General features: G+C 43.5%; 1 protein-coding gene across 1 annotated transcript in view; it reads right to left on the bottom strand.

Moving 5' to 3' along the window:
- BAZ2B (bromodomain adjacent to zinc finger domain 2B) overlaps nucleotides 1-24,687 on the bottom strand; it is a 279,279-nt gene that overhangs the window by 201,485 nt on the left and 53,107 nt on the right. The window contains exon 2 of the mRNA XM_054970384.1: nucleotides 5,837-5,878. The gene's annotated coding sequence lies outside the window, so the exon portion shown is untranslated. The remainder of the gene's footprint in view (nucleotides 1-5,836; nucleotides 5,879-24,687) is intronic.

Consider the following 24,687-nt stretch of genomic DNA (forward strand, 5'->3'; position numbering starts at 1 on the left):
AAAAAGAGTGCTGCTATTTTTTATGACATTTTTGTATGATGCTTTTAAATGTTTTAATATGGAACGTTTTAAATGTTCTTAATGTTGTTATCCGCCCTGAGCCTGCTCACGGGGAGGGCAGAATACAAATACAATATATATAAATAAATAAAAGAAAGGGTCTTCATTCTAGTTTCTGTTTCCAAGAGTGTTTTCCCGGAAACTACCAGTGCACTACCAGGATAAGTGTCTTTGGATTTTGGAGTTCTACTTAGACTTTTGTGGTTTTAGCCTGACAAAGTAACCTGTATAGCACTTTGGAGTATTTATTTAGTTTTTATTTCCTTTTTCTGTCTTGCACGACTTCTATATTTGTAATCTTGCACACTTCTTAATAAACTTTAATTTTTTTCCTTTGGTGTTATTTGAGTTTTGGGGCTTCAGTCTAAATCCAGTATCCTTTGGCCTCTTTGGCTACGACGACCAAGTCATAGTTTTTGTAGAACTCAACTTGCAGATGTCCTACCTTGGGGGGCTGACTTCTTGTTTAACACCCAGTAGGGCTTGTTTAACACCTGGTAGAACTTTGTTCCTCAGTCTCTCAGCTGGAGGTTAGTTAAGAGGGACTGGAGATGGCTCCTGTCACCCTGGGAGGTGAGGATTCCACCTCCCCCCAGTAGCATGTTTTGTTCTTGCTCCCCACTCCGGTCTTCTTGTGGACACAAGAGGCTGCGACAAGGGGCACTGTGAACCCAGAGGAGTCTGCCTCCTCCCTTGCTCAAGCACATTTGTGCAGACATTGAACAAGAAGAACCACGCCCTCCAAGCATGAGTCCCATGCTGAAGATCGCTGATATTACTAATGAGAAGAGGGCCAGGTAGATGAAGATAGATCTCCTCTACCCAAGCCCATTAAAACAATGACACAGCAGTGAAACAATCCAAATATTTATTGCACAGGAATGCAAGTCAGATAAACAAGGTTACCAGTTTTCCTATAGCAAGGCTAATTCTAATAGCAAGGCTTCAGTACCTTTGAAAGCTGCATTGACTCAGCAAAATTACAGGTAGAGCTGCCACTCCTACTATATGCCTATGGCGGATTCAACAGTGGTGGTCAAACAACTGTCCCTTAAGCATCTTGCCATGGTTTGGGAGATGGGCACAAGAGCATTGGCAACCGCACAACAGAACAGGGATATGCACTCGTCACTGCGGCTGTTGGTTGTGTTGTAAGTTCAATAGGTGGTTGGCATTGCACTATGAATGAGGTCCATCCTTGCCTCTATCTCTGTTGAAGACACAAAGTAGAATAATGATTAATGTTCCACCGTATCAACAGCGAGCCTGTGGGCTCGAGCAACCTGGACCTTGCGTGAGCTCTGGCTTTGAGAGAGGGGCACCACCAAGGCGATCTTAAGTTCGTATATCTCTCACCTCCCCTTTGGTGTTGCCCACACTGTGCAGTCACTGTGCCAATACTTACCCATCCCTTGTAAGGAGTTGCATTGGTGCTCTGCAGTTTCTGCTTCCCCATGGAGCTCGTATCCTGCAAAGCAAATGGCATCATGAATGTTTGGCCAACATTAGCAATGGTTTGGAGGGAGAGGTGGGTGTGACATCATATGGGATGATATCACACTGGGATGATGTCATACTGACAATGGTGTGCCATTATGCAGGACTGTTTATGGGAGCAGGGGGGAAGTGGCTTCTTCACTAAGCATCATTACCCGAAGCCCTTTGTATGAGAGACGCTGCTAGCAACTGTGGAAGGAGGAAGAGTTAATGACCCAATACACCATACGTAAGTGTTGTGCGAGGGAGGGGCAGAAACGTTTGCAGCAGTCATAGTTTGAGGAAGAGGATTTTCATTCCTTGCTTACCTACGTGGAGCCTTGTTCTCGTATCCCCAGCTGGAGGAGTGGAAGATCCAGGTTGCTGTTTGCATCTTGCAATAAAGCACCTATAACAATTCTGAGCACAGAGGTGTTAGAAATGGGCTACAAAAATGATGGCTCTCATACTTGGTCGCTTGTGTAAAGTGTTCCCTTTTCCTGAGAAGTACCCTTTCTCTAAATACAGCATGTATATGGTGCTTAGAAGAGCTGTGACTGGCTTCAGGTTCAGTTATATCTTGAGCTACACAGTGGTTATTTTGGCATGGCAGGAAGCTTGGGAGGGGATTTTTTAATTCCCATTGAGTTCAGTGGAAGTTATATTTAGATCAGGATTTTCTCTGATGGCAGGACACGGGCTTTGGGGGGGGTGCACTTCGGAGGATACCAACTAAGCTCTGTTCCTCCCCAGCATGTGCCCATTTCAGCTCCCTCCACTGTTAAGGTATCGATGGGATGCTACATTCGTGTGCTTCCAAATACACCAGCTTATCTTTGAGTCACACCTGCATGCACCTTAGTTGCTAATCCTAAATCAGTGATGTTAATTTAGCAGCCTGTGAGCCACATATGGCTCTCTGACATGCCAGTTGTGGTTCTTCTCAGCAATGTTCCCCAATGTGGCACCTACCCCATGTTTCAGAAAAGTGGGTAAGACCCCTGCCCAATGGGGCTTGGGGTTGGCAACTGAAACAGCTGCCACTAGAAGAATACATAACATGCAAGCCTCCATGAAGTGCCAGACTCGTGCCAGGGATGGAGCTCTTTTGGTTCATGGTAACTGCAAGTGCGCCTCTCAGAAAGCCATGGAGTGAGCACCACTACCTTAAACGGTTTACAGTCTGACTTTAGGATTGAGGCTGAACAGCTTCAACGAACATGATCAATGCAAATGTATGACAAATGTGCATCAAAATAGCATTGCTCTGTCAAAGCCCTTCATGGCCTTGGCCCCTCACTTCTATGGGAGTGTCTATGCTCCACCTTGGCAGCTTTGCTCATCTGAGCAGGGCCTTCTGAAGGCTCCACCCTGCAAATGGACAAAATCAACAGCTGCTCATACACACACATTCTCGGTAGAAGCCCCCAGAGGTCAGGAAAGGTCTGCAGTGGACTGCCAGAGGTCAGGAAAGGTCCCATTTTCCTGGCTTTCCACAAACTGTGCAAAACTGATGTATTCAGGGCTTTCTTAGGTAATAGGGCTGTTTTGTAAGAAAATGGTTCAAAGAGATGCTTCAATAAAGAGAGTGGGACTGTAGACTACACTACTGCACACTGTCATTTATTATTTCATGTCAAATTGCTTATGTTTTGTTTCAACATTGTTTCAGCTCTATCAGATTTCTGCTTGTTTTTCAAAATTTGGCAATTTATACCCTATTGAATGTTCCACGTGTTGATTGTATTGAATTACACTGTGTAATCCACCTTGAGTTTCAGTGAGAAAGGTGCACTATAAAACAAACAAACACACAAACATTGCTCACAGTTCTACTATTTGGCATCCTAACTTGTATCAACAGTTTTCTAGTCTGGTAACTATGTCAGAGCCTTGTACTGAGAGATTGGTATCTTATAGAACACACAAAGCATTTGTCTTTTATATGTTTGCTCTAAAATACAACTGGAGATCATTGGTAAATATCCGCCAGTGGAACAGGCTGCAGATTATATTGCTTCTGTACCAAAATGAACGCGAGTTTACATCAAGCTATCCAATATAACCAAGGTACAATGTATATCACACATTTTGAGGGGACTGCCATACTAAACCAGTAGCACCACCAGTGTGAATTAATACCGCCTGAAACCTTTAAATGTTGTTTTCATTAGAACACTTGTCAAACTAAGGATGGTAGGATGGCACCAGATATTTCATGCAACTCCCAAGTTGCCACCAAAAGCAGCATCTCTTTGTTAACCCTCACTCCTTCTTTGTAATGTCTAGTTTCAGGTGGGTAGCTGTGTTGGTCTGCAGTAGAAGAACAAGATTCAAGTCCAGTAGCACTTTTAGAACCAACAAGATTTCCAGGGGATGAGCTTTCAAGAGTTAAGCTCCCTTTGTCCAGTCTAGTAAAATGTTTAGTTAAATTTATCTTATGTCATAGAACTGAGACACTAAGTTACAGGCAATGCTGTGGAGCCCAAATGGGGAAATGGTCAGGGCTACAATATCTGAACTTGAGGTAAGATACATGTAACTGGGAAGTAGAGAGATGCACCATGGGGCTGTTGTTTTCTTTTCTTTTTTTTGTCATGTCTAATCCTGTCTTAATGTTCCCAGCTTTATAATTCCAGTTCTAAACACAATGATTCAGTGAGCTCCTGCCATGAGCACTAGAGGGAACCAACAAACTATTTTTTGTGTTTAAAACATGGTGTGTTGTTCAGTTGTGTGGGCTCCTTGGGTTCAAACTGAAAAGAGCCCAGCTGAGGGTGAACACCTCCATCACACATATATCTTGATCACACAACCAAGATCTGGAATTAAATCCTACTCATTTGGGCGCGACTTGCTTATGTACAGGGTCAAAAAGCCAGACCCATGGGGTTTTTTTGTTCAATGTGATGGAAACAATCAGCTCCTGAAATTCTTTATTCTCAACAACTGTTTTCATTCAGTTTAAGGCGACATCTGAACGAGAATGAAGTAGTACCTTGTTCATTTCTACCAATGACTGAATTCTGAAAGCAGCAAATGAACCATAATAATAATATCAAACAGCACCAGGGTGCAATTTCTCTTAGAAATGAGAAGGAGCCACCGTTTTCACATGTGACAACACAGAAAGCAAAAGAATGATTAAACTCTACAACATAGAAATTATTGTTCCAATCCTGCAAGGATGACTTATTAGCAGAAATAGGTTGCTGTGTATGAATGCTCCCCACCCCACCCCCCACCCCCGTGTGTCCAAAAGACACTGGTCCTGTGCACACATCACTTGCCACAATGCTGTTCCTTAGGGAATGGGGAATCTGTTTCCTGGCTCAAATCACCTATTGTTGCTCTCTCTCTCAAACACAGACGCTCACCTTCGTAAGAAATATGAAACTCTTGATCCAACTATCAGCATTGTTGCAAAAGTTCAATGTATTCATTACTTGTTTTAAAACGACAAAGAATTAACACCTCTCCTTCCCGCTTCTCTGTTACAAAGAACTGTCATCGGGAGGTTGTTTAATGTGCTTGTATGTAACACAATAATTATGCCTTTAAACATACTAACTGAATCGACCCCTTACGAGTAATCTGTCAGTACATTCAGATAAAGGTAAAAAGGTAAAGGTAGTCCCCTGTGCAAGCACCGAGTCATTACTAACCCATGGGGGGACGTCGCATCACGACGTTTTCTTGGCAGACTTTTAACGGGGTGGTTTGCCACTGCCTTCCCCAGTCATCTACACTTTACCCCCAGAAAACGGGGTCCTCATTTTACTGACCTTGGAAGGATGGAAGGCTGAGTCAACCTTGAGCCAGCTACCTGAACCCAGCTTCCGCCAAGATCGAACTCAGGTCATGAGCAGAGCTTGGGCTGCAGTACTGCCGCTTACCACTCTGCGCCACAGGGCTCTTTTACATCCAGATAACACATCATATGCACAATATAGGCTCAATCTAGAAAAATATAACCACACCTGAACTAAAGCTTTGCAAGTATCTGTTTATATGTCCAATTACATTGTTTATTGTCATATCCTTGAAACTGACTGCACTGACTTACACCATGTAATCTGCCTTCAGTCTCATTGGGAAAGGCGGACTATAAATAAATACATAAATAAACAAATAAACAAATAAATAAATAAACACACACACACTATTTAATAGGGCTTACATGAATGTTGTACACTGGTTTCTGTGCCCTGTTAACTTTATCTTGTGAAGTTTATTTTTTCTGTGCTCTGATACGATGTACACAAATTAGCCGAATGCCTATTAGTGCGGGTGTACTTACTGTGATCAGATGGTCAGTTCTGTGTCATCACTGTTTTGCAAGCTGAAACAGATGGAAAGGATGGCATTTACCTGAATGCTAAAACCATTTTCTGTAAGCAAACTCATCAAATACAATTATTAAGAAATATCTAGAAACATTCAGAGAAGACCTCTAACACAACAAACACACAATAACTAGAAAACGTGATCACAGAAGATCAATAAGATGTGGCTGCCCCCTTATTCCTTTTGTGCAAAGTACTCCTAGGACTATTCTTTTTGCACACCACAGGCCAAGTCACCATTACTCTGTCAACTATGCCATTCAAGGCAAGCTGAGTCACTCCCCGTATCCCACTGTGAAGTCTCTTATTGCTTGCTCCTCTGCAGGATCCTAGAGATGGTACCTGTTCACTAAAGGCCTGGAAAAGAGCAGGGCATGAAATGCTCCAAGGCACAAGGCACTTTAGCACACATCTACTGATGACATTTTCCATTGGACTGTTACAGTTTTGCTGAAACTAGATCTTTACTGTGCATTCATTCTGCTAGAGCAAAGTATCAGGAATTCCTGTCTCTTTTAACTGATTTGTGTAGCTTTGTTTCCTCTTGAGTTCTTGTTTTTCTAATGCACTGGGTTTTATATAGTTGCTGTGGTTTTTATTACTGCTGCTGTCATTGAGTTACCCCATTCAATCTGCCTGATGTTTAGTTTCAAGGTTTTTTTTTTTAATTATTAATTATGTGTTTGGCTTTATAACTGGATTTTCTACCACTGTTAAACTCCTTGGGAACATGTTTGTGGAGAGGCAGTATACAAACAATAATAGTGATAATAGTATCATAATCATGCCTCCACAGAGCGATCCTGGCACAGATCTGCATAGGGGGTAAAGAAGGCACACTGCTTCTTCATCACACAGAAGCCCCAAATAATTAGAAGGTTAGACACAACCATTTTCCAGAGAGCATTTACCTCATTCTGACACAGGAAAGCATGGTAGGAGACCACAAACAATTGTTTCTAAACCCACGCCCCTTACGTGTATAAAAGAGTTAACTTAAAAGAGGAAACTTTTGCTTCTTCCCTCTGCCATAAGGGTTGCCAAGTCCAGATGGGAAATTCCCGGAAATTTGGAGGTGAAGTTTGGGGAGGGCAGGATTTGGGATGAGAAAGGACTTCAGTGGGGCATAATGCCACGAAGTCCATCCTCTGTGGCAGCCATTTTCTCCAGGGGGACTCATCTCTCTATTTTGGAGATCAGTTATAAACTGGGAGGTCTCCAGGGCCCACCTGGAGGGTAGCAAGCATAATTCCAAGCCTCATGGGGATGACATCTAGAGATGCTGCTTATAAGGCTAGTGACTGAAATGCAAAAATCTAGACAGAAAGGAAACGGAGATAACACAAAGATGCAGAGCAGAATTGCTAACAGACCAAGGGGGGAAACATGCCTGTAATACCACTTTGATCTGCAGAAATAAGTAAGCATGAAGATACGCATCACCTGATCATTTGCAAGGTATGCTCAAGAGTAGGGGCTCAGTAAATTGGCAACCCTACTTACTTTCCCTGCAGCTTTACTGAGATTCCTTCCTATGAGCCACCATCACTTTCAAGCGGAGAAATCCTGAGAATATTTCGCCACCTGCTTTCTCCATTTTTTCCTGTATCTATTTCCTGGGTTCTGACAGTGGAAACAAAACGAACACAATTTGGTTCATGATATGGACACAGCATTTCCTAGTGTTTGGGAGGAGTCACTACAGCAATCTGTTTAAGTTTGATCCCTAGACCTCTCTTGTATAATATATCTTGGAGTTTCATGGTTTATGGTTCAAGCTGTTAGCATATTTTACACACCACCCTGAAAGTGGCATCTCAAAGATCTCCTGAAGGTCACCTTTGAAGTCAAAGATCGCTTCTATATAAATGTGAACCCTGCGGTTATCCATAGATGAAGTGAACAAAGCCAACCTTGTGATGAAATATAGCCCTGTGATAGCAAGGGATGGATGGCATAACAGAAGAATATTTTAATAAAACCTTCCAGGAAAGAAAGGACTTTACAAGACCATCTACTCTGACTAAAATCTTACCACAGAAATTGAAAGGTACATCATCTGTCACCCTTACAAGAATAAAGGTGACACTTGAATGGTAGAATTACCAAGCAATGTCATTCCCCAAGTGCTGTTGCAGAGATTCTTTCTAACCTTAAAAATTCTCAACAGGTTATGTCTGCTATCACCAAAAATATACACCCTCTGTGTGTGGCATCAGCACCATAGATCATGACAAAGTATGTTTCCATTCACCAGTGCACAATAAGGACCAAGAGCCTAGATTTGCAAAGGCTAAATATATAAAAAGGTGGCATAATGAGAAAATATAAAATCCCTACCCCCTCATACAGTTTCATGAAGGGAAAATAACAAATTGGCTTAACAGAACCTCAAGGCAACTCATTGTATGTCCAGTCTACACCTGCAGCATAATAAGGTGCTAAGATCCTAAAGTGGTAAGAGTCCATTTTAACATTCCTTCAGTGTTGCCAACAAGCCTCCCTTTTGATTTGTCTCCCCATCACCAACAACACAGTAAACAAGTTTAGGGCCATTAGCAAACACAGGAGAGTCAAAGGCTAAGCAAAACTTGGTGGACCCCCATCCTAATCCACTTACTCAATAACAACAACAACATTCAATTTATATACTGCCCTTCAGGACAACTTAATGCCCACTCAGAGCGGTTTACAAAGTATGTTTTTATTATCTCCACAGCAAACACTCTGTGCAGGAAGTGGAGCTGAGAGAGTTTCTAGAAGCTGTGACTAGCCCAAGGTCGCCCAGCTGGCTTCAAGTGAAGGAGTAGGGAATCAAACCCAGTTCTCCAGATTAGAGTCCCATGCCTTAACCACTGCACCAAACTGGAAAACAGCTTTTCCCAAGAAACCAAGCCTTGAGGTGTCAGCAGGGCCGGCGCCAGGGTTTCCGGTGCCGGAGGCGGGAGGGGGGGCAGCTTCAGGACTGCTCCTGTCCCCTTGTGCACGCTGTCCGCGCATCCCTGGACTGTGGGACGGCAGGCAGCTGGGCGGGAGGGCTGAGAGGCTGCCGGCCCAGCCAGGCATGGAGGGTGGCTTGGGAGGTGCACGTGCATCCTCCCAGCCCTCCCGCTCCATTGCTCCATGTGCCGCCCTAGACACCTGCCGCACCTGGCCCGTGGCTGCTGCGCCCGGCCGGGAGTGCATGTTGGCGTCAGCAGCAGCATGGGAGAGCTGGGAGGCTGCAGTCATTGGAGGTGGCTGTGGCGGCGCGCGGGCAGCTTCCCATCCCTCCCAGTCAGCCGCCTGCCCACTGCTGCTGCCAGCTCCGCAGCGCGCGCCACCGCCCCTGCCCCCGGCACACCCTCTGGTGCCCCAGCACTGGAGGCAATTGCCGGGCTTGCCTCAAAGGATGCGCCGGCCCTGGTTGTCAGCTATCAAACTATTAATCAAGGCCTCACTCAGTGATTAGCATGCCATTAGCTTAAAAAGGGTCCTACTGTATTCAGCCAAAGAAAGGAACCCAGATTTGGGGCTGTCCCCAGAGGGGGCCTGATATGGGACAAGCTCCTACCATGCTTCCCTCAGCCTTGCAAGATTTCCAAGTCTCACAAGACTTCCATGAGCCTCACCCACCCTGGAGAATGGCATTGGCTTGGGGCTAAACGTTTGATCTGCACAGACCCTAGTGCCCATTTGATTGGCAGCTTCTTCTAGGAAGCACAAGGCTACCCAAAGTCCCAATTCACCCTATCCTAGAGACGTCCAGCCCACATCTGTATTCTCCGCAAATAAGTCTAACTGCCCCAATAATTTAAGACTATTTTGCTGAAAATAAATCTGGCTCCTATTTTTGGGGCTGGGCTCCTAAAGGCAAAGAAAAGTTGTCCAGGCCCAGCCCAGAATACCTGTCTCCTTGACTACCCACGGTAACACCATATGAAAACTCACTACATATAAAAAAACCTCACATTGGGAAGAAAGATTCTAGCCCTTCATGAGCTGGGCTGGAGTTCTCCTCTCAGGAAATTATTAATGTGGGGGGAAGTTTAAACAACATAATCCTTCATCTGGAATCTGAAGTAGTCCATTCTACCACCTCAGCATCCTGCCACCTCATTATCACCTCATTACCACTTTGCATAGGACAGGCTCCGGCAATTCCCATCATGAATGGCATGGAGAAAGCTGAGCTCCTGCCTTGCTTTGCAACCCCATTAGCAACACTCAGACCACAACCTCTTAAAGGAAATTGGTTTAAACGCCAGTTCATTGGCTTAACTGTGCTGTGGATGAGACAACGAGAGAAGTAACCGATGAGCTAGACATAAAAACGCACTTAATGTAAAAAAAATTACTCTGTTTATACGAACTGCAGCAGACAACAAAGAAGAAGTTATTCATGAAGTTAAAAGATGCGTGCCCAGGTGGAAAAACTCTTAATGATAAATCAAAAACCATCTAATTCTGAATCAAAACTCAATAAAACATTCTGACAACATAAAATCTATACAGAGCAGGAGAAAAGAAAGTACAAGGATGAAAGGGGTAATGCTGGCACATAAAAATTATCGTTGAGTGTTTACCGATAAATTAAGATGGCAATTGGAAGGCTCAACCAAACACTTTCCCTTAGAAGAGACACATGATCTGGGACCAAAAGAAAGTTCTTTCCTCAACGGCGCTTCAAGTCTACCAGGGGTTGGGAAAGCTGTCATTTTGCTGCAAGGCTATTTAACAGTAAATGTTTTCCACATGTGGCAATGATTAAGAATTTGGGAACGTTAGGCACTCCCTTCTGAACATCATGGAAAGTAAATTGAGAATGGTCTGGCCAACATCCTCTGTAACTGGGGATTAAGGAAAGGAATTGCTTTTTTCCCCTTGTAATAAGGCTACGGACGGACCTCAGCATAATTATCAGGAGGTAAATCCCATAGAAATCCAAGGGATTTACTTCTGAGTAAATAATGTTGTCATTGGACTTAAAAGCTGCCTGTCTGACTACCGGCTGAGTTTGTTTTTATGAGATTCGCTACTTCTCCTCTTTCATTTTATAGTAATCTGGTTACTTTCATGCTCTCCTGCAAGCCTTTTGCAATCATTGCCCACAAGGAATCCACCAAACCAACGGCATAAGCAAAACAAAGAACTCAATATGGCTAATGGCACCTGTCCTTTAGGGTCAGTTGATAGCAATAGGAATTTGTCACTGCAAATCTGACTCAACTTTCCAAGAGATCTCTTGACTACATTGCAGTCCAAAACTAATCACTGGACAGTTTGGTCAAGTGGATAAGAGAGAACACTCTAAAGCTGAATCTAGATAAGACAGAGCAGATACTAGTGGAGCATGCCAGGAAATGGATGCTCTTTGAAGCATGGCATTATCATTGCCCTGGTTTATCAGATTAAGAACCTAGAATACTCCTGTACCAAGATCTAATAAGCAGGCTGGAGCTATGGCCACCTATATTTTTTTTTCAAAGGCTCTCCCCCCCACCCCGCCCTTAATCCACGTTTCAGTAATTTCCAGGCCTGATAAGCACTTTACATGAGGCTATCTTTGAAGACAACTCAGAACATGACCTGGTGCAGAATGTAGCAGCCCATCTGTTAATTAGTATGTGGACAGTATGATCACATTCACCAAACCTTGAGTAATCTATGCTGGCTGCCAACTTGCAGTCAGGTCAGGCTGCCTTCATAGCCTGGAATCTACACACCTTAAAATCTGGTCAGCAGATCTGGTCATTCCCTCAACTCATTAAGAAAAGATAGGCAAAATGTACAATCTTTTCAGTTGTGGCTCCCATATACTGATGACTGAAACGAGCTTCCAAAGGAGGTGAAGAAAGCTAAATTATTCCTCAAGGTTCGCAGTGGATGTAAAGGGAAAGGGGGGGTTAAAAATAAATAAAATCTGTCAAGCCAGCACTAGCTGAATGTCATAGCTAGTGCATTTCCTTCCTCTTTAAAAGTCAATCTCATTATGTGCCTTCTACTTTCTCATCTCATTCTCCCTCTTTCCCCCCTTTAGTAAGTACGGAAAAAAAAGAAAGAATAAACCAACAGAAAAGGCAGACTATACGCATTTCACACTGAAGCTGAGAAAAGTTTAAAGGATAAAAATCAGTATTTACATTCAAAAGAATATTTTTTTATTGGTTTATTTAAGCCTTAGTGAGAGGTTATACTTATGTGATCACCAATTATACTGGTTTGGACATCATCATAATGTGAAATATAAACTGTATCACCAGGGGTCATTTCATAGAAAAAGAGCTGGAGGAACTCATTAGCATAACTCATTAGCATATGCCATGCCCCTTGACATCACCAGAAGTGTGTCATTAGCATAACTGATTTGCGTATGCCACACCCCCTGACATCACCTATCTGGCTGTTTTGGACCAAATCCTGGCCATTTAGGGCCAAAATTGGGCCCAAAATGGCAAAAAGGGGCTGAAAATGGCTGAAAAGGGGCCCAAAATGGTCAGGATCGGGCCGCTGCTGAGTGGGAGAGTGATCCACCACCCATCAGAGACCTGATCCAGGCCATCTCAGCCCCAATCCAGGATGAAACGGGCCCAAATGGCCGAGAGTCAGGTGGGCAGAGCCACCTGACATGTGACTTCTTTGGGGAACTACCAGAACTGCGTTCCTGCGCGTTCCCCCTCAAAATGAGCCCTGTGTATCACTATTTCAGAGGTTATATAGAACTTCCACACACCGCTCACACGCAACGCTTATCCCCAGAGCATTAGTATGAATTAATATATGCATGTGCAATGCCAAACACACACAAACACACATCACACTTAGGTAATAATAGTATTTAAGTACTGTCAAATCACAGCCAACTTATGGCGACCCATCATGGGGGTTTCAAAGCCAGAGATGCGCAGGAGGGGTTTGCCATTGCCTTCCTATGCAAAGCAATTCCAGTCTGTCTTGGAGTTCTTGCATCCAAGGATTGATCATGCCTGACCCTGCGTAACTACCGAGTTCTGTAGAAGCTCAGGTAGTCTGGACTGTTCAGGTTGCTATGCACTGAGATAGGGTTCAGTAATCCATACTTTTCCTACACAAACTGTAAGGTAATTTATCTATAATCTATGTTATCTCTGAATATGGATTCACAACATGCATTTACGACCACTCAGACAGCACCTGTGATGATTCACTAGGACATGTGTATGATAAAATCGGTCATGGAACTGTATAAGCTGTACAGCAGTCATGCCTCGGTGTGCTGGACAGAGACATGGGCAAAAAATAAAGAATTAGGATAAGGGTATCACAGAGATGGCCCTCCTTAAAAGGCCTTGTGGAGGCTGAGAGCCCTGAAACATAGCAAGGATAAAAACTGCGACCAGAGATGATGGTTCAGAAAAGACAGATGTCTTTATAAGCTAATCTCACAACAGAATATTTCCCTGACATTTCAGCTGAGGTGAGCATTGCAGTTACAAACAAGGCTGAGTCCCTGCCACTTGCTTAGGACACCTTGCTAGTTCGCTAAGTTTTGTTGAGAACTGGTAAGAACATTTTGTGTTTCCATTGTGGATATAAATCTGTGTTTTGCAGGGGCAGAATAGCCATTTAACTTACAGGGAAATTTCCCCAGTGGGTCTTCTCCACCCCCCAACCTTCACAGGCTCTGCCCTAGGGTTTCCATGTCCTCCTGTGGGAGGTGGGAGGCCCAGCACCTAGCTGCTATTCCCTGGTCATGTGCGCATTTATGGCCTGCATGATGTTGTCACTTCTGGGAAGTGATGTCATCACGCAGGCTGCGCGCCACCCTGGGAGTGCTCCCGTGTTCTTCAGGGGCCCAAATCAGGCCAGATCTGGGCCTAATTGGACCTAATCCGGGCCAATTTGGCTTGGGAGCGCACCCCAGAAGGTGCGTTCCCCCCCTTGCTGGCCAGGTAAGTGGGAGCAGCAGGTGGGGGTAGGAGCGAAAGATCCCCCGCCCCCAGTGGGGGACTGGCAACCCTACTCTGCCACCAAATCTCCAGGAGTTTCCCAGGCTAAAGCTGGCAACTGTAGGGACCGCTTGGCTCACATCCTTCATCAGCAATGCTAATTTGTGTCAGTTCACCAGTTGTTTCCTCTCTCATGGTTGCCAGTTTGCAGGAGAAAGCAGTGGGTTAGCTAATGCCCGTCATTGCTGGCACTGAGCGGCCCCTATCCCTGGCTTGTATTGCCAAAGACTGGCTCCAGGGCCATTTTCACTTTTCAGTCCACTCCTAGTGTTTTAACTCTGCCTTTTGATTCCTGTACTGCGTGATATCTACATGTGTGTAGTTTATATATCTTGTGGGATATACTTTAAGCACACATACTGTTTTATCTGTACATGTGTGGTCTCTCTGTCATCTGGATGGTGCGTGATGCTGGATCTTCCATGCATGTCTGCTTTCCAGGTTCTATACAGATGGGATTTGTTTGTATGTGTGTGTTTGTTAGTATTTGTCCATATATGGGACTAGTGAATGGACCCTTGTGAGGAAGCTCTGTTCTCCATCAAGTTTGGAGGATGCCAGCACACACCAAAACTGGTTATTTATTCTTTGTCTACAAGAGGCCAGCTGTCTCAATTAACCTGTTTTATATTACTTGAATTTGTTATTTGATTTTGATAGACTATAGCAGGTTTTTTCCCCCCTGTTCACACCTTCAGTTTTCTGCTCCTGAGAGCTGCTTGCTATACATTGTTAATCACAGCCAAGGGCATTTTACAAATAATCCCGCACTTCAAAGACAACATGTCCATATTTCACATTTTTAAGAAATTGCTCAGCTATGTTTAGAAATTGATCATTTTCCTTGTGCTTTACCATTGTTTCCAAAGCACGCTGCTGCACTCTTCAAGGTCACAAGTTAAAAGTGATTGACGAATGACTGTTAACAAATGTCTTCTAACGCAGAAGTTAAATATATTCGCGTCTCTTGCCGTAATTAGTAAAAACCGTCATGCTCTTATTATATTCCTAAAATAACTCTCTTTAAGAGAAATGATCATGCTGCATAGACTCTGGTTAAGATTTCAAGTGATAAAGATTAAAGCTACATGATATATTTGCATTATGCTTTGCATTATGTATGAGAAGACAGAACTTATTCTAATATACTTCAGCTCATTCTTGCTTTCAGAATCCTCTGAATCTGTATTATTCATTCTTGCAAAGACTATTTTGTTTCAGCAGCGGCTTACACAGTTCTTTAAGCAATGTAGCCTGAGCTTCTCTCTCCATTGTGACTACTTTGCTTTGGTCCCTTACCATTGCTATAGTTTCATGATGGTCACTGCCTTTATCACACCTCAAAGGAGCTGTAGGCTTACTGCTGATAGTGGTAGGTCATTCTACACATTCTGGAAATAAGCATTGGTATAGAAGGAAAGAACCTTTTGTTTTGCTCAAAAACTTTCTGCATTGTTCTTAGCATAAGTACAACAATCTCTCCTGTCACAGGAATAAAAAGAGATTGCTTGTGAAGCTCCCACATTGTTTTAATCCATGCTAATGTCCAAGACTGCATGCTATAAGCCAGTTGTCTTCAATCCATGAGCTAGATCCATCATCAGGAAAGTTGTGTGGCCCTGCCTGCTGGGTGGGGAGCTCCTACACAGCTGCCATATTTTTGTTGCTTTTTGGAAGGATCTGCAGCTTGTGCACATGTGAGGGTGCTATGCATACACCTGAAAAGGACAGTGAATGGTAAGATGAGGTTACTCAGTGATGGAAAATATCTGTCCAAGTCTCTGACCTTTAGCTTGTTCCTCACTCTATGTTTCGTTCATGTTTCCTGCTCTCTGCTTGCTTGTTCTATTGCCTATGGTCCTCCTGGCCTTGAAACTGGTGAGGCCATAACTCTGGCTCCCCTTTTCCTCTCATGCCGTTCTGTCATGTGAATCCTTGTTATGTGCTTGCTCCTCAGGGGGTCCCATGCTCAGTGGTTCTCAGGTCTGAAAAGCTGAAGACTCTGGTATAGATGGTACATTAGCACTAAAATGACTAGTGAATACAGTGCCACTGCAATACCACATTAGGGTTACCAGGTCCCCTTATTCTCCCCGGGGTGGGGGGACGATGACCCAGCATTCACCTTTCTGTTTCTCTTTGCACTTTGTGATGACATCACTTGGCCCAGAAGCACACACGCACTTCACACCGGGCAAATTTGGGCCCCGAACAGCCCAGTTCTGCTTGTTTGGAACCCAAATCAGCCCAATGCAAAGCGTGGAAACATGCACCAACCCCGGAACATGCCCTGGAAGTCTGTTTCCCCACCTTTTCCCACTCCTGGCCAGGTGGGGGGTGGGAGCAGGGGATTCCCGCCTCCACTGGGCAAATGGCAACCCTGTACCATACATCAGGCAATTTTACAGCAACTTCAGATATAAGCATGACTTTTTTGTGTGTTGATACTCTCTGGTACTGAGTACCAGCACCCTTTTTTGAGGCTCTCTCAAGTTCTAAGGGGTACACTGGTGGAAATCAGCATAATCTTATATACGAGTAACTTAAAAAAATAGCTCAGTATAAGTAATGTATCATTAAGAACATTTTCTGTGTCTCAGTCCTTGGCAGGTAGAATCCTCAAGTTCTCCACTGCAAACATGCAGGTGTATTGGTTGAAATAACTTTATTAGAGATCCATCAAGTTCAAGGTGCTCAGACAACTGAATTGGCAGAAGTGACGTAGATGGGGTCGGTAGTGTTAGTTATAGGGAAAGTTCCCACCATCAAGATAAGGACCGTTAAAGTTTTGGGCACAAAGGAACTGGGGGGGGGGGTGAAAGGGAGAAGCTAGGTTTAGGCTAGACAGAACAAAGAATGAAATCATTTCAGTTCCCAAGAAAGATACATTTCGAGCTGGCCGCAGCCAGCCTTCAAGGATGCTTGCTGGAGGCAGCGGGGAAAGAGATAACCTACAGCCTTAACATCAGTAAGAAACTTCTCATGCCCTCAGAGGACTAGCACAGAATTCAGAATATACTCATGGCAGATATGCAGAGACACATATATGAAACTGTGTTTAAGACATTTACAGGCGGAGAATGTAGTTTGACTACACTTAAAAATGCCTGTCTTTCTTCATCCTCGCTACCCTCTGCACTGCTCTCTTCATACGGCAACCAATCTCAGAAGTTTAAGAGCACACATTTATGGGTGAATCCCATTTAAATCAGTGAAATTTACTTCTGAGCAAACATGAACAGAATTGAGCACCAGTCTGGCTATCACATCCACTGGCTGCACCTCCTTAGTCCAAGAAAAGGTCATTTTTCTTCCCTTTGCACATGATTTAATTTGGGGGGGGGGGCGAGGTAATTATTGTACTCGGGATCTGTGAAATCAGTTTTACTGGAATGTCCACCCGTGTTCACTTTGCAGGTGCTGAAAAATCAAGTAAATGTATTTGAAGATATGAGGATTATATTCCAAAGAGTAGAAACAGCAAATCATTTTAAGACACAGTGATATTACCCTAGATAGATTTTTTTTTAAAAAAAGCATTATGAAAATCTGGAATGGCATGAAGAATTTAAAGCTAAACAAGCTCTTCTAGGTGTTCATTTTCCCCCTCTGTCAAATACTTGCCATACATTCCATTATCAAGGCATTTGGCAGCCATTACTGTGCCATGTCCAATTGACCCAAACTGGAATTTGGCCAACTTTATTGCGAAACTACTTAGCTGCCATTGTAAATCTGTGTGTGCAAAGGTTTGCCTTAGACCTAAATTTCCTTTGGTCTTTTTGTCTTATCTCTGGTTTTGCCTCGTCACTCTGCCAAACAACAGCACTCCACCCTTCCACTTAACCGTTCAAAAAAAGAGAGGGCAACGGAACTCACACCCTCAATGTCTTTGAAAACATAAACTGCATGCTCCAAAGAAGAGCATTTGAATAGCAGCCTGTCTGTTCACACAGCTGCAACGAAGACTGCAGGAGGTGTATGGCAGCAAAGCCATCTGTAACCAAGCAAGGGCAGTCTGTTCAATTAAAAGACATGAGAGTGAAATTATATGCTAGTGCAGCATTTCTGTCATGGATGTTTCTACAGCCAGCTGGGTATATAGACAAGAAATTCAAATTTGTTTTAGCATTCTGATAAAAAAAGGGTTGAATACAAAAGCATTTTTTCCAGTATAAGAGACTGTAACGATCTTCTGACACAGGTGCTGTAGACTTTGCCATTCAGATTCCTGTTTCACGATTTCACAGTCTGTGGTATGATCATGTGATATGGCCTTCAGTCTGGTTTTTTTTCATCCTGCTGCCACCATCATCATAATCATTACATTATTAAATTTTGCAGGAAATGTGGATGTTTTGTTACTGGGACTCAGCAGATCTCTGACTCCCAGGATTCACGTATTCTACTGGTCATAGTGATTCTGGAAATAGATCCCCCAAGAAGGTGTACTGTATTAATAATTAGGCAAAAAAACAGGTAGCCATCTTGGACTGTAGCAGGAAGTACTAATCATTGTATTAGAAACTGCAGTCAGAAGAACTTCTAATAAAAAGTATGCATTATACAGTGAATTTGCTAAATATCCATATTCACAAGAATGCCGACAATGCTAGACAAATTTTATGTATGTCCCCAAACTCAAATGTCTATGAGTTAAGACTGAAAGTCACATAAAAGAGATTGCCATCAGTCACAAATGTATGTTCAAACACTGAAATGGGTGAGACCTAAGACAACAAAAATACAAATACAAAAACTCCTGAAAAGTGTTACTTATGATAGACATACTAGTGGGAGATCCATGCACAGATGAATGTGAGGGAAGTCCGTATTTAAAGCCTAGTATAGACAGGAGGGGCACTCTAAACCATAAATTCAGCTACATCTTCAAAACCTTTATCTTTTAAAAAATGCTTTTTTTGTTCTAGTGGTGTTCTATGGCTAGAAGGAAATAACCTTGCTAAAAATAAGTGAGCTTGGGTGGGAAAGAGTAAGTATCTGATGCTCAGCTCCTGCCTACTGCCCACTAACAGTACAGCTCACCTTAACTTTCTAGGCAACTGGAAGAGACTGCTGTCACATCTAAGTTTGCCAGTTGGCTTTCCCCCCAAACCTGGATGGGGCTCTGCTACTTACTTTTTTAATGCTTCCCAGAACTAGTTTGATGACATCACTTCCAGGAGTGACATTATCGCCACCATGCAAGAGGCCAGGAGGGCTGGCTGACCAGCCACTCCCTGGGTGCGCAGAACACTGGGCAGGTGAGCAGTCCAGCCTCTTTACCAGTTGGGGCAGCAGCCAGCCTCTCCGCAAGCATGCTGGACAGCGGGCCAGCCTCTCACTGGGTGCACAGGAGATCAGGCAGGAGTGCGGGCAGGCCTTTCCCCAGATGCACAGGACTTTGAGTGAATGAGTGGGCCTGCTGGGCTCTCCTTAGTCACACAGGATGCTGGGCGAGGGTGCATGCTGGCCATGCAGAACTCCAGGCAGGTGAGTGAGCAAGCCAGCCAGCCTCTCCCCAGACACACTGGACTCTGGGCTGGCTGGCTGGCACTGCACACAGGTGTTTGGGGTTCCACCAGACAGTCCAAAAAAAACCCAGACTATCCGGTGGAAAACTGGACACCTGGCAACCCTAGTCACATTTATTTGCACCCTTAGGGCAAATTCAGTTGTGGTGGCTACAGGAGCCTTCAGTCAGACTGCTCTGGGAGTTTTAGGCTCAGTACTTCATTCCCAGGCTTGACGGGGCCCAATTCATATTGGAGTGTGGCACATATAGGGGGCTTAAGCCTTTATCTCAGCACCATTTTCTTGACCTGCAATGGCCCTGAGAAGCTGCTACTTGCCCCATTGCAGAAATTTATATGTACTGCTGGATTCACGCAAGTTTCTCATACAGGGTAAATACCAGCTTTCAGGGCTGTTTCAGGTCAGAAAAATGGTGCATGTAGGAAGGCTTAAGTCTAGGACCATCAACCTCCAAGTGGTGCCTGGAGATCTCCCAGAAGTACAACTAATATCCAGACTATAGAGAACAGCTCCTCTGCAGAAAATTGATACTTTGAAGAGTAGACTGCATGGAATTATATCCTCCTGAGGTACCTTCCCTCGCCAAACCCCACTATCCCGTTTCTACCCCGAAAACTCCATTAAGTTCCCAATCCAGATGTGGCAACCCTACTTAAGTCCTCTCTCCTTGCTTGCTACAGTCCCACTCTGAATAGGATTTACTCACTCTTGGGAATTAATTTCCCAGCATAGAATTCCCAATCTGCATCTGATCAAAACATTCCTGGCACCTGTGAGGATTTTGAAATGTGTGAATTGGCCCTTGAATCACCAACCAGGTGAGATTAAAAATTTTTATCATTGGTTATTAGGGTTTTTTTCACTCTTTGCTTAATTGCTGGTTTACTATATTTTTATACTGTTTTTATTCTTCTGCTGTTCTATGCTTTTTCTGCAATTTTTTGTTTTTGAATTGAATATAGTGATTTTTATTGTTTTAATGTTTTTCCATTGTAAACAGTTTTTATTTGTTTTAATATATTGTCAGCTGCCTGATTCCCTTTGGGGGACTTCTGGAGGGCTGGAGTCGTCAACCAAATGTCACCACAATTGCAGTGATCTGCCTGTCCTTCAAAGAACCTTCAGATTTCAAGCAAATTAGGCAGTGTTAGAATTCTTTGGGCCCCTTAGCAAGCCAAGGGTTTCTAATTACACATGAAAAAGTGTATCTCTAGCCCACAAGAATAAGTGAAAGGAGAAGGAGGGCAAGAGAATGGAAGCCGTCTACAATTTGGGATTGGCTGGGAGTGCTATTTGCCCCTCCCTTGCAACAATCTGACTGAAAGAGAGAAATTCTCCAGAAAAATTAGTATAGATTCAGAGTGAAATATGAGCTTGTGCTGCATTACTGGTAAATGCAAGAACTTGAAAAAAATGGATTTTAGTTACTACCAAGCAGCCAGGACTAGCATTTCCGTTCTGGCATGTCACAAGTGAGACCCAGGAAGAGTTATTTTTGTAATTTTTATGGCTCAGGATTTTCATTATGCACACTCCTAGTATGCAGTATTGCTGTTCTTTCAGTGAGTTGGGTGCCTTGAATGCTGTGATACAATTCTCCGTGTTATGTCTAGAGCAGACCATGGTGAACTAATCCAAGATTCTGCAAAGGTATGTGCAAGCATACAGAACTCTCCTATGCACTGGCAAAAAAACCAAAAAAGCACATCCAGTACATTTATTTAGAGGAGTATGTTCCCCCACTGTAAGCTGCCTTGAGTTCCTGTAAGGTAGAAAGGTGGCTAATAAATGTTTTAAATAAATAAATATGCTGTCTCTTGTACTGACTACCTAGATGTCCATTATATGTCACAATCACAAGGTAATGGAGCTCTTAAGGGATTTTTTTTATTATGCCACTTTATCACAATGGATAAAATTGCAGAATAAAATTTTTATAAAGAACATAATCATAATGACGAACAGCAGGCACAGAATTTTCAAAATGGCCCACTCAGCAAGCAGGAACCTTTTGGCACTGACACACATTAATTTAGAAGGCTCTTCTTAAAGAGGAGAATAACACTTAAGAAATCTGGAGAGGGAGTTCCGTGTACCTTCTCCGGCAGCTTATTCCGTCAAGCTGGCAGTGCTAGAGAGAAGGCACATGCTGTAGCCACAGAGGACCATGGCAAGGAACTGCAATGTCATCATCTACTGCTTACTTTCACATACCTCAGAATGTGGATGTTTCATTTTTGACAAAGGGAGCCAATCACTTCACCATTTACTTCAATGGAAAGAGCAGCTCTATGATCCTAACATTTTGTGCATTGTTACTATATTCTCGAATTCATGAGGACCCCCTTTCACAGGTGGAAGGCCTATGAGTTAGTTCTAGTGCAGTGTTTCTGTGAGCACAAGAAATTCTGCCCACAGAGCATGACTTTTACTACTCCCTCTTCCCACAGCAGCCTCCAGAAATCAGTACTTCAGGTTGCTGCAGAAGGACAAAGCTTCATAAATCACATTCAGGAAGCAGAAGCCAGTTCAGTATAGTAGTTAAGAGCAGGACTCTAATCTGGTTGATCCCCCCTCCTCTACTTGAAGCCAGCTGGGTGACCTTGGGTCAGTCACAGCTTCTCGGCGCTCTCTCAGCCCCTCTCACCTCACAGGGTGATTGTTGTGGGGATAGTAACATTCTTTGTAAACTGCTCTGAGTGGATGTTAAGTTGTCCTGAATGGTGGTATATAAATCAAATGTTGTTGTTATTGTGCCCAGAGAAACACTGCACAGAACTACACATGCAAACGGATGTATGGAATTTGGATAACAGCTGAAAAGAAAAACATAGTGCCCGTGGTAGATTCTATAATTGTATAGATTCTATAATTATATCTATAATTGTAAAGAGTTTTTAGCTAACAGTTACCGTTTTACCAACTACTTCCCTCAGGGACTTTATAAAGCCTTCAGCAAGTGACCTACAGAAAGGAAATAGTTAGATCTAAAGGTGACTGCAGTTACCTTCAAAATTCATCGTCATTCCTCTCGATATTGCTCTTCTTGAAGGTCTCTCACCTTGACACTCCCTGACTAGAAAAAGTTGTAACTTTTATTGGATGGTATACTGAGGTTTGCAGTGCTGCTATAACCCATAAAAGTCACCAGCCACAGCAAAGCATCCAGGTGACTGTATATTTATGGGGGGCTGTGATGACAAAATAAACTGTAAGAGGAAAAGCATGAGCAGCCTGCTGCATATCACCAAGAACAAAGACAACCCAGCTTTACACTCATGGACCTAGCCACTGCAAATGTCAAACCATTTTTTAAAAAGAATATATTTTGTTTCATAATCCCCAAGGTATGCATTCCTTGCTGAAGATTCACCCACACAGAGTTTTCAAAGCTAAGCTGTTTTTCACTTCTTCAAAGCAGCGTGGTATAAAGCTTCTATACTTACCTTCCAAGGGGGGAAAAATGCACTTGTATGTTTTTATTCACAAAACAGCTCTGAAGCAGGAACAAGCATAGTCCTGCCTTAATGAGCAATATAACTCTAAATGCATTCCTTGTTCAGCTTCATAAGCAATACTACCCTCATTATGGCTCTATCGGTTGGATCCACCTAGCTTTTTCACTCTCTCTCTCCCAGTTCTTCTCTTTATCATACACTAAGTTTAATCCTATGCAGAGTTACACCAGCCTAAGACCATGCCTTTTGTACATGTAAGTCTCACAATTAGGGCTGCCAAGTCTCTCAAGTTAGTGAGACACATCCCGCCAAGCAGCCCTCTTCTCTTGCCACCACTCAATGGGCTTGTCACAGCTGGCTGAGGCCCAGGGAAGCTATCTGTAGACTGCCACCACTCTGATACAGGTTTCCTCGGAAGGGCCCGGAGCACCCAACCGACCCCTTTGTTTACTCTTTCCCAGTGGGTTTTACTTTATGAGTGACCAAATGAGGTGTAAGGACCCAGGCAGAAGAATAAAGAACTTTATTAAAAAGGTTTATTAATAACTGGCACTCCAAACTTTGTAAAATAAAGAGAATAGTAAAGGTTGGTGAATAAACAAACTAACACACCGTAACATATCTAAGTAGACTGTTCTTAACTGTCTCCTGGCAACTGGCATCTAACTGTCTCATTCCTTCTGGATGAGGGATCATTCTGTCTGCAGCAACCTCTCCTCAGCACTGCTCCCTAGGAATGAACACCCTCCCATTGTGGTGAAGTCTTTTATCCCTTCTCTCAGGCACCATCCCCGTATTTTCCCATTGGTGCAATTTTCCCTCAGAATCCCCTCTTACCCAATCACAGGGGCCAAAGGGAACCTGGGAAATGTAGGCCCTGCAATCACTTTAGCGCAGGCTTCCCCAGAGCCACTGGGCCTCACTAGGCCCAGGCTCATAACAGGGCTGATGGGTGGAAATGGGGGGAGGAAATCACAGCCACCAGCAACTTGGTAATGGGTCATGCCAGAAGTTAGGCATGCCAACCGCGACAGGCCTGCTTACCTGGCTGGTGGGGGGAAAGAGGGGGGAAACAGGATGGGAGCCACCAGAGTACGTGGCGCAAGGGGTTTTTTTGGTATGTTAATGCCATTTTTCACACATTGAAATAAGAATTTTAAATAATACCTGAAAGGAAGTTATTGATTTCACAAACATTCGCTTTTAAATGATAAGTTGAGCTAACACGTGGTACCATAAAACCACATTCTACAGGTGATTTTTCTTAAATAGCCCCCCAAACTTAAGTTGTCAATATCAGTATGGTAATACTCTTTACCGATGATTTATCAATTGGATAACGGTTACAATGGATCAGCAGGGCAGATCCCCTTGTTTGAATAATTTCTGCGTACAATCTGATCAAGCCTGTGAAATCTCCTGCATTTCTTCCCACTCTTCATGTGCTAAAGGTAGTTGTTCTTCACACACAAAATCATTAATCCTAGATGTATATGCTGTTAAGTAAGGTTGAATGCTGTCAATTTTACCTCAGACCATGCAGCAATTAAGCTTTTTTTGCCAGCTGCTGGTCATACCTCAGCTGACGTTTTCTTTGGGGAAAGGGAAAAGTTGGCTGTGCCTTTTATTCGGTTTTATTAATTTACTTCACCATCGGCAGGGCCCAGTCACTTCTTGAAATCACAATGAACTATCAGGTGGTAACCAACAGTGCAATCCAAAAAAGAGTTACTCCAGTGTAAGCCGATTGAAATCAATGAGCGTAGACGAGTAATTCCTTTTAGGATTGCACTGTGAATGAAATCAGCCCAGTCTGCAGAAGTTTGAGGAATCTCCCTTCCACCT

This window comes from Eublepharis macularius, chromosome 2 (genome assembly GCF_028583425.1).
Source record: "Eublepharis macularius isolate TG4126 chromosome 2, MPM_Emac_v1.0, whole genome shotgun sequence".
Taxonomy (NCBI): domain Eukaryota; kingdom Metazoa; phylum Chordata; class Lepidosauria; order Squamata; family Eublepharidae; genus Eublepharis; species Eublepharis macularius.